Genomic DNA, 8,023 nt, shown 5'->3' with positions numbered 1-8,023 from the left:
AATGGAAATCCAAAACCTCTGTAAAAAAAAAATAATAATAAAAAAATTAAAAAAAAAAGATTAAGTGCTCTTGACCCAAGCCATGGTATTGCATTACCAACTGTTTCACATGCGTGTGAAAGTTGGACAATGAATAATAAGAAGGACCGAGGAAGAATTGGTGCCTTTGAATTGTAGTGTTGGCAAAGAGTATTGGACGTGCTTTGGCCTGTGGAAAGAACAAAGAAGTCTGTCTTGGACAAAGTGCAGTCAGAGCACTCCTTAGAAGCAAATATTGTGAGATGTCATCTTACATACTTTGGGAATGTTGTCAAGGAAGTGCTAGTCCTTGAAAAAAGACATTATACTTCAGAAGGTGAAGGGGCACCCAAAGAGAGAAAGACCCTTAATGAGATGGATTGACAATGTGACTGCAAAGTGGAGGTTGTGAAGATGGCGTGAGACAGGACAAAATATTGATCTGCTGTACACAGGGTCGCTATGAGCTGGAGTTGGCTTAATGGCATGCAACAACAATTTGCCCCAAGGATTCTCTGTCTTTAATATTTACAACTTCCCAGCCTGGCACTAACTGCCATCATTTCTACATTCTGCTTTACAGAATAGTCTAGAAATCTAGTCTCCAAAGTAAGAAAAAAAATTAAATAAATAAATCCCATTTGTGCTCACCACTCCACCTCCTCTTACATGTGAAAATCCTTTCACTTCCTCCACATACCATCCCTGTCTTACTTCCATGGAGTCCACAGTAAAACAAATACATTATACTCTTAATTACATGATAAGAATCCACACATCTGAATACTGAATACACATAAGGTTGACTCAGGGTCTTCATCTCTGCACTTCACCATCATGTAAAGGACTGTGCAAAAGTGAAGGTCATTTCCTTTCCTCAAACCAAAGTCTAATGGTCCCAGCTGTTTGCTGGGCAAGACAAAGGCACCTACTATCCTCTCAATCAAATACAACTCTCTGCTGCCCTCTTCTGGAGTCTTGCTTACTTAGCCTTGGCGCTTTCCCACAAATACCACCAAGAGGGATTTCTGCTAATATAACTTTAATGATTACCCATTGGGTGGCTAAAACACAGTTTTCTTAATTTAAACCCATTCATCACTACTCATGTATTCTGGTTCCCATGTAAAATTAAATAGTAGGTTTGAGTCTCAGATTGTTGTTGTTAGGTGCCATCAAGTTGACTTACAGCGATCCTATGATCAATGGATCTGAGCCTGCCCTACTCTTCATTAACCTCACCATCCCTGATATCATGAGCCCATTGCCAAAGGCACTGTGTCAGTCTATCTTGTTAAGGGTCTTCCTCTCTTTCGTTGACCCTCCAACTTTCCAAAGCATGAAGTCCCTTTTCAAGGACTGACCCCTGTTACCAACATGCCAAAGTATGTGAGACGAAATTAATTATCTTTGCCTGGGCACCCTGTCTGCACTTATTTCAGTATATTTGTTGTTATTGTTGTTGCTTTTTTGGCAGTCCAGAGGATATTCAGTACTCTTCTCCAACACCGCAATTCAAAGACATCACTTCCTCTTCTGTCATCTTTATTCATTGTCCAGCCTATGGCTCAAATCAGATGTACCTTGATCTTTAAACTGACATCACTGCTCCTTAGCACCTTGGAGAGGTCCTTGACACAAATGCAACACAAATTTTTATTTCTTGACTTGTAGTAACAAGGGAATTGATTGTGGGTTCAAGTAAAACGAAACCATTAAGAACTTCAATCTTCTCTCCACCTATCATGATGTCTATTGGCCCAGTGGCAAGGAGTTTTGTTTTCTTAAAATTGAGATGTAGTCCATATTGAAGTATTTGACATTTCCTTCACCTTGACAACATACTAGTACAATTTTCAGAGTCACTTCTGACATTCATTTTGGTCTTTACTACTATCTTATCTTCATAATGACCTTCTGCTTTCTTCATGGACGCTATCCTTGATGGATGTTATCCCACTATTCATCTGGTCTTCAATCATTAGTGTTAAATGACTCAAACCTTTTCTTGAGACAGTTTTAAAATTCAGGTAGGATAGACTCACAGTTGTATTTTGGTTATTATGAACTTGTTTTGATTTTCATGTGCAGTTTGAACTTACACATGGTCTGTTCCACAGACAGCACCTGGCCTGGCTTTGACTGCTGATTTCGAGCTTCTCAACAATTCTTCCTATAGATGTAGTCAATCTGATTCCTGTGTCATCAAGTGAGGTCTATGTATATAGTCACCATTTGTGTGTTTTTTTAAAATAAAAGGTATTTGCAATGAATAAATCACTGATTTTACAAAATGTAACCATTTGGTCTTCAGCCTCATTTCTGTCACCAAAACCATTTCTATCAGGTTTTCTTTTTTGTTTCTAACTTGGAGTCTCGGATGATCATTTCAAAAAAAGGTGGAGATAGAAGGTGTTACAACTCCCATTTCAGAAGACCATGGTGAAGAATAAAAGATAGTTTGTTTGCTTGGTTTTGCATTTTTTACTTTTATATTGGTTTGCTTACAAAGTTTGTATATACTGTGTTTCACACTATCCTTCATTCACATGTGTTTAATACAGTCATTGCTATTCATTATGTTTTATAAAATTAATCACCATTGAACTATGTCCACCATTACCCTATCTTTCCGGATCTAAAAGGGACTTTCAATTACTTTGCTTGCCAAATGTTTATTTTATGTCTAGAGTTTGCTAGACAATGTGTTGGTATTAAGACTACAAAAAGAAAAAGAAAGTCCTAATGGACCTTACTGAGCTGTAATAAACAAATATGTTAATATAAATCATGATAAAGCAAGTAAGTGATCGGATTAAACCTACTGAGAGGAAATAGTAACATTTTAAAACAAAGAGAAAGCACACCTATAAAGAGGGATGGCATAGACTTTTCCAAGCATAAAAGCAAGAAGACTATGTGAAAACCCTAATGAAGGTGGCAGTTACTCTTAGAGCAACTAAAGCTGAAGCACCTAGTGAGTAAGGAGTTGCACTGCCAATCAAAAGGCAGGTGGTTCAAATCCACCAGCTATTCCTTGGGTGAAAGATGAGCAATCTCTTTGTGTGCAATATACAGCCTCTGAAAACTCCCTGGAAAGTCAACTATGAGTTGATTCCAGCTCTAGAGCACACTACAACAACAACGCTCAAACAGGACGAATAAAGGGAGGAAATGTGAATCTGGATTCTAAATGCACTAGAAATTACTGAAGAGTTGGTAAGGTGGTATTTTGTTTTGTTTCCCCCTTGCCCTTCCTCTGGCTGCTTTCCAGTAGCTCTTGCTGGCTCTTTCTCCACCCATCATTAAATGCCACTGTTCCTCAGGGCTTGGACCTGAGCTTGCTTTTCTTCTCCTTCCATACTCTTCCTCCTTGATCATCTCACTCATCCCTATGATTCTAAATGGTTTCCACATGCATGTTGGTGTTGCCATCCTTAGACATGTCTTCTGGCATCAGATTTGTATATCAAACTACCTGCTTACTTCCAACATTTGGATCTTAGCATTTGAAACTTGTCATCTCAATCTTGCTTTCTTAATATCACTCTAGCCAGTCTCCTGCATTCTTAAATCTGTTTTCTTCTAAATGTTCCCCATTTCAGCAAAAGGCACCATCCATGTGCTGGCACTTTACAATGTAAATAAAAACAAAAATGATCTTTTTTAAGTCCCTAGATCCTCGCTGCTTCCATCGCCCTTGAAATTGTAACCACAAATTACTGTTGTTAGGGGCCATCGAGATGAGTATTCCTAGTGACCCCATGAAAGACAGATCTGAACCCTGTCCTATTCTGTGCCAGCCTCATCATCTCTGATATAGTTGAGCCCACTCCTGTAATCACTTTGTCAGTCTACCTGGTTGAGGGTATATTCCCCTCTTTTGCTAACCTTCTACCTTTCCAAGTACAATGTCCATCTCCTAGAAATAATGTCCAATGTATGTGAGAAGAAGTTTTGTCATCCTTGCTTCCAAGGAGCATTCTAGCTGCAGTTTCTCCAAGATATATTTGTTTGCTCTTTTTGCAGTCCATGAGATATTTAATACTCCTCTCCAACACCAAAGCTCAAAATATCAACTCTTTTTCTATCATCCTTGTTCATAGTCCAGCTGTTAGATGCATGGAAAGTGAAGAAAAAGACTAAGGCCTGAATCAGGTGCACCTCAGTCTTCAAAGTGACATCATTGCTCCTCAGTAATTTGGGGAGATTCCTTACAGGTTACCTGTACAATATTTCCCCTGATCTCCTTACTGCTGGCACCAAAGATTTTTTTTTATTGTGGATCCAAGTTAGACAAAATGTTTGAGAACTTCAATCTTTCAATCATCTATTATGATATTGCTTATTGGTCCAGTGGTAATAATTTTTATCTTCTTGATGTTGATCCATATTGAAGGTTACAGTTCTTCATCTTCTGCAGCAAGCATCTCAAGTCCTCCGCACTTTCATCAAGGAAGGCTCTGTCATCTGCATAACTCAGGTTGTTGATGAATCTTCCTCCGATCCTAAGCACACATTCTCCACAGAGTCCAGCTTATTGAATAATTTGTTCAATGTACAGATTGAATAGGTATGGAGAAAGAATACAACTCTAATGCACACTTTTCCTGATTTTAAACAATATAGTATTCCCTTGATCTGTTCAGATAACATAAAGAACAATATACCTAAATAATCCTGGTAAATTTTAATGGTCCCAAATGCACAAAATGAAAAAGGGATACCTGGGAATCAATCAGTGATTTCTTGTTCTACATATACTCAAGTGATCAACAAATCCTATTGAATCAATCCTGAAGCATTTCTCAAACTTGTTCATTTCTCCCCATTTCCACACTATATCCTGACCACCATCATTTCTGGCCTGAATGATGTCTCAGCTTCCTAAGTGACTAACACAACTTTCTGCTCTCCTCCAACCCATTCTCCACATAACATCCAGAGTGAAGACTGCTTACTGAAGACAGAGTGTTCCATGTCCCTACTTCAAAGTCATTAATTGCTTCTCTTTTTACTTTGGACAAAACAAGATTCCTTACCCTGTTCTAGAGAGACCTACAAAATCTGGTTGGTTAACTTCCCAACCTTATCTCATGTTCTCTCTCAGGTTTACTGCTCACGACATTCTTTCTTTTCCTTTGTTCTTTGTTCTGTGCCAAGCTATTTTGTACTTCCCAGTCTTTGTATATGCATTTTTCTTTTACCTGGAATTTTTCCTACTCCCTTCTCCACAAGACTAGTTTTTCCTTTTTCTTCAAATGTCAGCCAACTCAGCAAGGTCTTTAGTCTTTTCCTAAATCTATCAGATATTAAAACATATTTTAGTGCTTGCTTCAGTAGCACATATACTAAAATTGAATGATACAGGGAAGATTAGCACAGCCCCTGAACAAGGATGACATGTAAATTCACGAAGTGTTCCATATTTTTTCATTTAAAAAATATTTTAAAAAAATTTTTAAAAACCCAAACACTGTATTTTAAACCTTCAAAAGAAAAATTAGTTTGACATGAGAAAAGAAACAGACTAAATTACTGAGTGTAGAACCCTCAAACTCACTACTGTTCAGTCAGAACCAACTCAGAGTTGACCCTTCATTGGCTTCCTGAGGCTATCTATCACATGAGAGGAGATTGTTCCACCTTTTTCAGAAGAGCTATTGGTGGATTCTAACTACCAAAAAGGTACAGCCTTGGGGTTAGCAGTACAACTCACTATGGACTAGGCAATTGTTGATGTGGTCATTACATGCCATTGAGTCAACTAGGCCTCATAACTGTGACCTATGAACGATAGCTCTGAACCCTGCCCTATCCTGAGCCAGCCTCACTGTCTCTGACACACTTGCCCTAATTACCACTGTCACAGTGTTAATCCATCTCATCCAGAGTCTTCTGGGAGCTGAGCTGGGCCTGGAGGCCTGCGAGCAACAGCACCCAGACACCACACACCAGGAGGCCCAGAGCATCATCATCACCGGTGAGCACACAAATAACCAGCTGATGGTAGTGACTGGAGGCCTGAGATGAAGTATCTTTGCATGCTGAAGTGTCTTTACATGTCGCTGTTCTTAATAGCGTAGATGTGTATGCTTGCTTTTCCATCATCTGGGTAAAATACTTGCTAGCCACTAGAGCTCCCAAATTAATGAAACAAAAGAAAAATCAGAAAAATACTCAGATGTATAAACAAATTTTATATGTCTTAGAGATGAGACTTCAAAACCACTGAGAAAATGAGAGATTAGCAAATGTATACATTTTCCAGGGTTGTGTTAACAAAGCACACAAACAAGTGGCTCAGAACAACAGAAATTCATTGACTTCCAGTCATTCCTGGATGCTAGAAGTGTGAAATGAGTGTTGATCAGATGGATGCATTCTCAGGTCTCTAGGAGACAACATCTCTTTTCCAGTTTCTAGTGACTGCCAGATATTCTGAGCATTTTTTGGATAGATCTATCATTCAGTTCTGTCTCTCTCTTCATAAGGTCATCTTCTGTATTTGTGTTTCTTCTCCTTTTGTAAAGACACAAGTTACATTGGAATATGGCTCACTGTATTCCATTATACCCTCATGTTAACTGATAACATATTCAAAAACCTTATTTCCAAACAAGGCCATGTTCATAGGTACCAGGTACTTCATATCTTTTGAAGGGACAGAATTCAATCTGTAATGCTAAGTTAATGATGGTCCAAACAACAAAGACCATTTTTCCCCTCAATCTTACTCCTTATACCTCAATAAGTTCTAGATTAATCAAATATGTAAATTTTAAAATATAGCAAAAAATTATCTAAGAACATACATTAATGTATTATCAACCTTAAAAAAGTTAAAGTTTTTCTGAGAAGGCTATAAACTTTTATGCCATAAGGGAAAAAATAATATGTAAAGACCTTTGACCAAGTAGATCATAACAAATTATGAATAACATTGAGAAGAATGGGGATCCCAGAACACTTCCTCTTGCCCATATACAATAGAGCAAGAAACATTTGTCTGGATAGAATAAAATCAGAAAAGGTTTGTGTCAGAGTTGTATCCTTTATTTATAGCTTTTCCATCTGTATGCTGAACAAGTAATCCTAGAAACTGGATTGTGAATAAGAATGTAGCATCAGGACTAGAGAAAGACTCATCAATAACCTGTATTCTGCAGCTGACACAATATTGCTTGTAGAAAGTGAAAAAGACTTGAAGCACTTACTGCAGAATAGGATACTATTGTTGTTGTTGTTGATTGCCTTCAAGTCAAGCACGACCCTATGAACAAAAGGCCTGAAGCCCTTCTACAACTATCAACATTTATCAAAGTTCAGAGTTTCTGGAAGGATGTTGTTTAGGAAGTGGATGCCACTCCTGCTTCCAAAGCTGTCAGGGTATGTTATTATGCGCCGTTGTGTCGCCTGCGATAAATAGTGACCCTATGTACAGCAGCTCTGAACCTTCCCTGTCTTGAGCCAGTCTCACTAATTCTGATACACCAACCCCAATGCCCAAGTCACTGTATCAATCCATCCCATCTGGGGTCTTCCTCTCCTGCACTGTCTGTCCACCTTCTATGCATAATGTCCTTCTTCAAGGACCAATCTTCCTGGCCACAACTGTAGTCTTCAATATGAATTGCAAATCTACATAAAGAAAACAAAAATCCTCACCAACGGACCAATAGGGAACATCATGAAAGATGAAGAAAAGATTGAAGATGTCAACTATTTCCTTTTACTTGGTAAACCTAGGCATATTTTTCAGGAGGGGCCTCTCCTTAGAAAGAGACATGCTGGGAAAGGCAGAAAGTAGGCAAAAGAGAGGGGGATCCTCAACGAAATGAAGTGACACAGTGATTATAACAATGGGCTCAAGCATGAAAGAGATCATGAGGGGGGTGCATGACAGAGCAAGGTTCAGATCTGTAGTGTATATTGTCACTAAGAGTCACAGCCGACTTAAAACAAGAAGTAGCAATGCAACATTGGTAGTAAAAAAAAAACAAGA

The 8,023-nt window shown here is 38.5% G+C and overlaps 1 pseudogene; it reads left to right on the top strand.

The window, feature by feature from the left end:
- The window catches only part of LOC102872666, a 70,703-nt pseudogene extending 64,652 nt beyond the window's left edge, over positions 1–6,051 (top strand).
- The last annotated feature ends 1,972 nt before the right edge of the window (positions 6,052–8,023 follow it).

The sequence above is a fragment of the Elephantulus edwardii genome, unplaced genomic scaffold, assembly GCF_000299155.1.
Source record: "Elephantulus edwardii isolate Elephantulus edwardi_28Jun2011 unplaced genomic scaffold, EleEdw1.0 scaffold00044, whole genome shotgun sequence".
Lineage (NCBI taxonomy): Eukaryota > Metazoa > Chordata > Mammalia > Macroscelidea > Macroscelididae > Elephantulus > Elephantulus edwardii.
Note: the sequence above shows the minus strand (reverse complement) of the source record. Positions and strands in the feature narration are given on the sequence as shown.